We start from the raw sequence: 9,460 nt of genomic DNA, 5'->3' as shown, positions 1-9,460 counted from the left end.
TCCTCTGGCATCGACAAGATGTTTTCACCCAGAGAACTGAACATTTTCTTTTTCAACACATTCTCTGTTCATAGCATTTCAGAAACTGCTGATCTGCTGGAATTTTCCCACACGATGTTACTTGGATTTACAGTGTCTGGCACCGCCAAAAACTACCACCATGTTACATTCAACGTCACTTTGCTCTTGTCTCCTCACATTGCAAAATCTGCCATAAAATCCTTGAATATTTCTTTTTTTTTTTTTTCTTTTTTTTCTTTTTTTTATCTTTCAAAAGAGTGCAAATGCATCAGAGTATGGACCACATGTAAGAGTAAAAGACACTGATTTTAAAAAATTTGATTTGACGATCATTTTTGGCTGTGTTAAGCTTCTGTCATGGATTCTTTTTGCAGGAAATCTTTTTCATCAATGGAAAAAGTTGGGGGAAAAAAATGTCTGAGGAGGGCTTAAGGGTTAAATGACCTTTCTTCCCCTACTGATGATCAGCTTAAAGTTCAGTGGCTTAAATGGTGAGTTATTGCCACGTGACTAGGTGATAAAGTGATTTGGGTGCCTAAAGTTACAAAGTACAGTCACTTAGCAGGAATGCTTAAATTACAGTATCATATTTATAAATCTCTCTTAAACCAACCAACTCTTCAGGATGATAATGTTTAGGTAACATTGACCAAATATCACCAAAAGCTAAATGGTTTGTCATTGCAGAGAAGGAGGCTTATAATTTGTTTTCTGCATCCAAATCTGTTGTTTATTCATGCCAATTTGGATCTTGGTTCACCAAAAACTGTTCATTCTTTCAGAGACGATGGAGACCTCCCAGGATGGGAAAGAAAGAAGCTTCAAATTCAGGTCCTGCATTGACGCCGATCACACCAGGACATTTGATCTGAAGTCGCAGCCACAACCTCTGACTTCCTCACAGCGCTTCTTTTTCACACACGAAGGGAAATGTCAAATGTTTGCATTTTCAGAGGGAGCTGGGTGTTATTTTTCTTGGCAGGCTTGAGCTCAGCAGCTGGAGACTTGCAGTCAGGTCAGAGAGGCTGACAAGGTTGCTACACCACCCCCTGAGCTTTTTTTTTTTTCCTTCTTCTTCTCCTTCTTAAATGGGGTGGCAAAGGAGAAAATGGGAGCCTATCAGGAGAATCTTTGGTTTTGTAAATTCACAAGTATCAATTATAAATTGAGAGGTGGGTCCACAACTGTAAGAATATGGCTAATACACCGAAGCACACAATTCAGTGTCATCTCTGCTTACCTTTATTCTAAACACAGCTCATGCTTCTGCTTTCAGCTACATTAGTGATCAGTGGGGGTTAGTTTAGTTGATTGCTTATTTTTACCAGAAAAGGCCCATTGAGATCAGTCTTTTTTTTTTTTTCATAAAAACAAAAGACCCAGCAAAAGTTGCAATCTGTCTTCTCTTTTGTTTAGAACATTCTTTAACTCAGTAAAATTTTTCCAAATTTTATAAACTCTGTTTAAAGAATTCAGAGGTCCAGATGCCCTTACATTCATTAAACAGTGCAACCATGGGTACTAAATTATGGGTATGGACAAGTGCCATGCATGTTTTGTTTCTGTACATGTTAAAATAAATGGCCTGCTTACATTTTTTTTATTTAAAATGGTATAAGCTGAAAGTATTCCTTCTCTTTGTAATTTCACTGTCTGAAATAAAATGTGCGTTGACTCATACTCACCTGGAAGAAATAAACGTGGTGTCCGATTAGTATTAATGTGATTATAGGACTGATTCTGCCAACAGTTAAACACTTTTCTGTTGTTAACCTGTCTTGGGGTGCACTACAAAAGTAAAAGCAACATGCTGTATTCTGTATGTATTTCAGACTGTATAGTTGGTCAAGCAGTTGATAATCTAACCATTCGAGGCCCTCTGTACAAACACACTCGTAAGTACAGTGTTTGGACAACCCGTCTGTCTCTTCTTCATTGGTGGAGTCCTTTCCAAGTAAACTCTTTGACTCAGTTGCTAGGAAACTTCTACTCTGTCTCTGCCCTCCTGACTGCGAGCAGCCGGCTCGCTCCTCCTCGTGATGTAAGGACGCTGTAACAGAAACACATGTCATACTAAGTAAAAGCTGAGCTGTTACTCACTGCATTGAGATGGGTTTCATGCTTATATTGGTCATTTTGCTGTTGTCTGTGTAACATGAGAGTGAGTACCTTCTTATCACTCTCACCATGCACTTGTCGCTCCGCTGTAGTCAGACACACAGGCTGTAATTTAAGGTGGTCTAAACACTGAGTCTATTGACCCTGATTGTGTAGTGTGGTGTCAAACAAGTACCGCCTTACAGCAATAATCCATTCACTCTGATAAATGTTCACAACAAGACCAGCAGTACGAGTTTTTTCAAGTGGTGTAAACATTTGCCAGTATTGTAGCCAGTTAGTCATTTAAAAAAAGGCTTTAGTGGGTTTGCTGATATCAGAAACACTTGGTTTTTGTTCATTTTGACAGCTAACTATTAATCACCCTGAAGACTGGCCCTTAAAGCCACTGGCTGACATTTTCAAGTTTAATCAGACTCGTGGAAGAATTTTAAAATACATTAAGTATTCTTATCTATCAGAGTGAGATTTGGAAAAACTTCCGTTCAGTTTTATTTACATAGCACCAATCACAACAGTCACCTCAAAGCACTTTATATTGTAAGCTAAAGATTCTACAGTAATACACAGAGAAGCCAAACAATCAGACAACCCCAGATTAGCTAGCACTTGGTGGCACTGGGAAGGAAAAACTCTTTTGACAGGAAGAAACCTCTGGCAGAACTAGGATCAGGGACGGGAATCCATCTGCAGCGACCCGTTGGGGGTGAGAGGGGGGACATGGGACAGAAAACACACTGTGGTACAGAGGCAGAGGTTAAAGTAAATACTAAAAGGTTCACTTAGAGCCTTAAAATAATGACGTTAGTGAATCTGCAGTTCTAGCTAATCAAGTAGAGCAGAAAGGAAGCACCAAATACCCAGTTTGGTCATTAATCTTTACCAAGTAGCTTACTGGGATGGCACATTGACTGAAAGAGTTTACAAAGTACAACAGCATCCAGGGTGTAGGAGCTTAAAAAAAAAAAAAAAAAAAAAAAAAAATACTACCAGCTTAATAATATGTAGGTCCTCTAAAACACTTTTGATCCCAACAGGACTTCATGGACTTCTGAGGACATTATGATGTATAGAACCAGTACATTGGCAGTGGATCTCTTAAATGGATGTGGCTTCATGGAATCAGACACAGAATTGGAATCTTGAAAGAGTCAAAGGTGGGTGTTATCCGGACACTACAACACAGAATGAACACCATCCCAGACGGGCACAGCAGAAGGAAGCAGAAGAATATCATTTCAATAAGGCCTTGAGTAAATGTGGTTATGCCAGCTGGATCCAGGAGCGGAGGGCAACTGTTGCTTAAGCGAAAACCTTTAGTGATACCTTATGTGTTAGGAGTATTATTGCAGAGATGCATTTTCTAAAAACACTGTCTCCGTGACTTTCAAATCCCAAAACGCGTTACCCCCAAGAATCCGGTCCCCATTCACAACAACAGTAATATGGTGTATGCCAGGAGGCTTCACGGACGGCACGGCACAGAAGAGCTACCCCGTCAGACCAGGACTCCGCAGTCTTATTTACACCTACAGGTCAGTGGACACTCTTACAATGAAGAGGATGTACACATCCTGGACAGGGAGGAATGCTGGTTTGGTCAGGAACTGTGTTGTCTTCGTATAGCTTTGAATAATTACACAGTATCCACTTGTGTTTTGCGAGCGTCTGCTCCAAACATTTTTATTATCTCATTCACAAGTCAGTCTTCTTTTATAGAGGCATTCATGAGCCCTCTCAAATACAGCGCCCCCTACTGGCAAAACCCCATTAGCACATGAACACCCACACATCACCACATCCCCTTTTCTCTTACAACATAGGTCCCACGAATCAACATATACACATATTTATATTACAATAATATGTCTTTTTTTTTTTTTTTTTTTTTTTTTTTTGTTACACCATCAGAATATAAGATAAAAAAACAAATCCAGTCATAGCTTTACAGATTAAGCCTAACTGGTCTTTGGACCTTACGCTCTGACCTCCTCAATACAGGTTCTGAAACAACTGCACTCTTCTCCACATGCCCATGTCCATCCAGTGGTTTTAAACCAGACACTGTCTCTGCATGTGACACATCAACATTTTCATCTCCATCACCATATTTTTCCTCCTGAAATGTCTCTTTTGTCTTCAGCAAGTTGCGACGGTTCCTTCTGAACACATGACCTTCTTCAGTTCTTACGTCATATGATCTCGGACCTGCTTCCTGAAGAACAACTGCTTTCCTGCTCCATGCATTCTGATCTTGGATTCTCACTACATCATCCTTTGCAAGCAACTCAAGTGCTCTTGTCCCCTTGTCGTATTGTAGTTTTTGTTTCCATTTCAGATGCTCTTGTTTTTTTTTATAATTCCTTCACTCTGCTTGCTTTCTGCATAGCAGGGCAAAGTTGTGTAGCTTACGATTCATCAGCAATTCTGCAGGGGATAAACCACAGTCAAGAGGAGCAGTCCTGTAGCTCAGCATAGCTAAATAAGGATCTGATCGACTGTCTGTAGCCTTCTTCAGAAGCTGCTTGATGATATGCACTCCTTTTTCAGCCTTGCCATTTGCCTGTGGATGTTGAGGACTTGATGTGACATGTTTAAAGCCGTATTCTCTTGCGAAATTCTGCCATTCTTTGCAATTATAGCAAGGACCATTGTCACTAATGACAGTTTCAGGTATTCCATGCCTGGAAAAGATAGACTTCACATGTGTGATCACATTATTAGCAGTTGTACTTGTAAGCAGAGCAATCTCAGGAAAGTTAGAGTAATAATCTATCACCAACAGATAGTCTTTCCCATTAAAATGAAATAAATCTGTTCCGACTTTCCTCCAAGGCGCTGTAGGAAGTTCAGGAATCATCATGGGTTCTCTTGCCTGTCTGCTCTGAAACTTGTTACATGTTTCACACTTTCCGACCATGGTCTCAATTAGAGCAGGGCGATATGGCCAAAAATATTTATCACGATATACATTTGAAAATTTGCGATAACGATATAACTGACGATATAATTGATGCGAGACAAAATACTCCACAACATTACTAGCGCAAAAAGACAACCTTCCATTAATTTTCACTTAAACAAGAAGCTGGTTTTTATGTACATTAAAGCTTTATAAAAATGTAACAGTGCAAATGCAAATTCCTTGCTGAAAGTTTAACCAAAAGGCATTTCCAGTAGAAATGGGCTGACATATCCTGAGCATAACCATATATAATATCCACTGAAGTTAAAAAGAGGTGCTTTGCAACATTAAACTGTAGTGTGCAGTACGTATTTTTTGGACCATAAGGCACATTGAGCTAAACAAAGCAGTTAGATAAATCAAACTTTATTAAACTCATTCTTCTTGCTTCCTCCACTTCTGTACCATTGATTCATTGATGTTGAATTCTCTGGCAGCTGCTCTATTCTGTCTTGTCTTAATGTTGGTTTAAAATGGAGCACTGTAACAAAAAATAATTTCCCCCAGGGATCAATAAAGTATTCTGATTCTGATTATTCCCATGTTGTTGCAGTATATTAATGACTAGCCTTGTATTGTGGATGGATTATCTCAGTTGTTCTCCTGACTGACGTTTGGTCCGTTTACAGCATCCTGCCATGCGATTGCATTTGTCTCTAACCATGAGGAACCTTAGTGTTCATCCTCCAGCTTCACTGTTTATGTTATGCTAACATAGCTGTGTCGCTAGCGATCACGTAGCACATCATTATATACCAGCTAGCCCAACTTCAGTAACCCTACAAACGTCACTGCTGTTTAGTTTCCTGCCTTCATTTATGTTGGAAGTGATAGCAGAGCTGTACGTTTGAATTTTTTCAGAAATCTCTCAGTCAGAACATGCTATATCATGCTTAGGTAACTAGCGAAACTAGCGAGCTAACTTCCGCTAGCTTCCTGCTAACTTCTAACTCCGTTAAATGTAATAAATTTTGTTTTCATGGATGCCTGGAAGTTAAACTGAATTGTTACACCTGGTAAAGCAGCAATGCTGATCGTTTTATTAAAGATGAAAGAATTTAGACAGTTAACTCTCAGTGATGCTGCAGTGTTTGTTTGACCTGAAGGGTACTGAGTTTAGGACCCAGATTACTCCCAGATTTAAGAGCATCTTAGTCCGACAAATACGACAATAACGACGGCCGCTTGCATGTTCTGCAAAAAAATGTGCTTTGTTGTGTATCTGACGGACAAACACCAAACCAGTTCCACATCACTGAAGTTGCACCATTTTTACAAACCAATTCTGTTTCACTGTTTCACCACACTGTTTCACTCAACAATCGGCCATGTGCGTATGAAAACAAAGGCACTGCGCATGCGCGTTTTACTCATATTCTATCGCGATATTTCATTTTCCTATCGTTGCCTAACATTATACCGGTATTACCGTGAACGGTATAATATGGCCCAGCCCTAGTCTCAATGTCTTTATTAATGCCAGGCCAGTACACAGTGTCTCTAGCTCTCCTTTTACACTTTTCTATTCCCAGATGTCCCTCATGTATTCTTTGAAGTATCAGCTGTCTCAGACTATGTGGTATCACAATCCTATTGCCTCTCAACAGCAGTCCATTTACCACATTGAGCTCCGATCTAACATGATAATACTTTGAACAAGACCCTTTGGGCCAGTCTCCTTGGATATTTTCCATCACCGTTTGCAGCTCCCTGTCTGCAGCTGTCTCCTCGCATATTTGTTTTATCTTTGCTTCAGACACTGGCAGAGACTCCACTATCATATTAACATGATCGTCTACTTCTTTCTCAGTGGAGCTTGCGTGACACACCTCTGATGCTCGCGACAGTGCATCCGCTAAAGCTAAATGCTTTCCTGGTGTGTATATCAAGTCAAAGCTGTACCTTTGCAGTTTCATCATGAGACGTTGAATCCTCGGCGACATCTCGTTCAGATGTTTCTTAATGATTGACACCAAAGGACGATGATCTGTCTCAACTGTAAAGGTAGGAAGACCATAAACATAACAGTGAAAAATATCAAGTCCATATGCCAGTCCGAGACATTCTTTCTCAATCTGAGCATATCTGGTTTCAGACTTAGTCATGGATCTAGAAGCATAAGCAACTGGTTTCCAACTCCCTTCTTCAGCCTGAAGTAAAACAGCTCCAAGCCCATCCTTTGAGGCATCTGTTGAGATTTTCAGACTCTTAGTTGGATCATAATATGCAAGCACTGGGCGCGTTGTCAGTGTGGTTTTCAAATCATTCCATTCTTGTTCATGCCTCGCTGACCATTTAAATTCCATGGAATCACGAAGTAACTCCCTTAGTGCTGATGTTCTCACTGACAAGTTAGGTATGAATTTTCCTACAAAGTTTATCATTCCCATCACTCTGAGCACACCTCTCTTATCTGTCGGGCGTGGCATTGTTGCGATGGCTTTTACTTTTCTTTCATCTGGCTCAATACCTCCAGCAGAGAATTTGTCTCCCAGAAATGTTATTTCCTTCACACCAAAATGACACTTGTCACGATTTAACTTTAATCCATTCTCCCTCATCCGCTGCAGCACCTTCACCAGTCTTTCATTATGTTCTTGTAGGGTGGAGCCCCATATAACCACATCATCAACATAACAGCGAACACCTTGTAAACCCTCTAACATGTTGTCCATGGCACGATGAAAAATCTCAGATGCTGAGATTATGCCAAATGGCATTCTGAGGAATCTATACCTGCCAAAAGGTGTATTGAAAGTACAGTATTTTGAACTTTTCTCATCCAGCTTTATTTGCCAAAAACCCTGTGCTGCATCTAGCTTTGAAAAGTATTTGGCGCCTGCCATTTCACTTGCAACCTCTTCACGCTTTGGTATCTGGTAGTGCTCACGTTTTATGGCTTGATTTAAATCGCCAGGGTCCATGCATATTCTCAAATCATTGTTTTTATTCCTTTTATCCACACACACCATTGAGTTTACCCACGCAGTCGGTTCTTCCACTTTTGTAATGACCTGCAACTGTAACATCCTGTTAAGTTCTTTCTTTAAACGGTCCTTCAGTGGAGCTGGGACTCTACGTGGTGCATGGATCACTGGCTTTGCATCCTCTTTCAGCTGGATACTGTAATTGCATGGTAGACATCCCAAACCTTTGAAGATATCCTCATAATGCTGTACAATGGAGTCAACTGCTCCTCGCTGTCCACTTTCTGTTTCTGGACAGCTGATGTGATACACTCTTTCTACTAGGTTCAATCTTTTGGATGTCACGCCACCCAGCAGTGATTCACGACCTTCTGGAACAACATTAAACAATACATCATAATCTTTATGTTTTATTGTCACTTTAAGCCTTCATTGACCACTGCTCTCAATATACTTTCCATTGTAGTCTTTTAGAGGTACTCTTTTCTTTATTATTTTGGGCTTTGGTTTCATGGCATGGATCTCTGTCATGCTGATTAGGTTCGCCTGCGCACCTGTATCAATCCTTAGTGCCACCAAAGCTCCTTGTATTGGGAGTGAAACAATCCACGTGTCTTCATAATCTGAGCATCGCTCACTGTCCTCTGCTTCGTTATGCTCACTTTTTACATCCTCAAGTGACACTATGCCCACAAAGAAAGTCTCGCTTAAGTCAGTCTCTTCAACTACATGCACTGATTTGGGTTTGGCTTTCGACAGACAATGTTTGGCAAAATGATTTTTTCCATCGCATTTCAAACATCTTTTGCCATAAGCTGGACACTGTCTAGGTTCATGTCTGCTACCACATCGCTTACAGGAGTACACTGTATCCTCTTTGCTGGGCTTCTGTGACATATTCTTCCCCATTTTCTTCTTAACCACAGCTATTCTTGCACCATCATGTACTGCAGCGACGCTCGTCTCATTAAATGTCTTTGCATGCTGCAGGGCTAACTCACTTGCATGACACAGTCTTTCTGCTTCATCCAGAGTCAACTTGGAATCTCTGAGCAGCCGTTCTCTAGTCCGTTTATCATGGATCCCATACACAATTTGATCACGAACCATAGAATCTTTCAGCTCTCCAAAATCACATGACTGTGCCCTTAGCTTCAAATCAGTCACAAAGCAATCAAAAGTCTCTTCTGGTTGCTGCATCCGAGATCGGAAAACATACCTTTCATATACTGTGTTCTTCTGTGGTGAACAGTGTGCATCAAACTTTTCAATCACTCTGTCATACTTATTCCTGTCACCAACTTCCTCAAACTCAAACGTGTTGAAGACTTCAATGGCTTGAGGACCAGCTACCGTGAGCAGCAATGCAATTTTCCTGGCATCGGGTTTAGAGTCCAGTCCCATGGCAGCCATGTACAGCTCAAACTGC

This window comes from Maylandia zebra, linkage group LG16, assembly GCF_041146795.1.
Source record: "Maylandia zebra isolate NMK-2024a linkage group LG16, Mzebra_GT3a, whole genome shotgun sequence".
Taxonomy (NCBI): Eukaryota; Metazoa; Chordata; class Actinopteri; order Cichliformes; family Cichlidae; genus Maylandia; species Maylandia zebra.
This window is presented reverse-complemented; position numbering follows the sequence as displayed.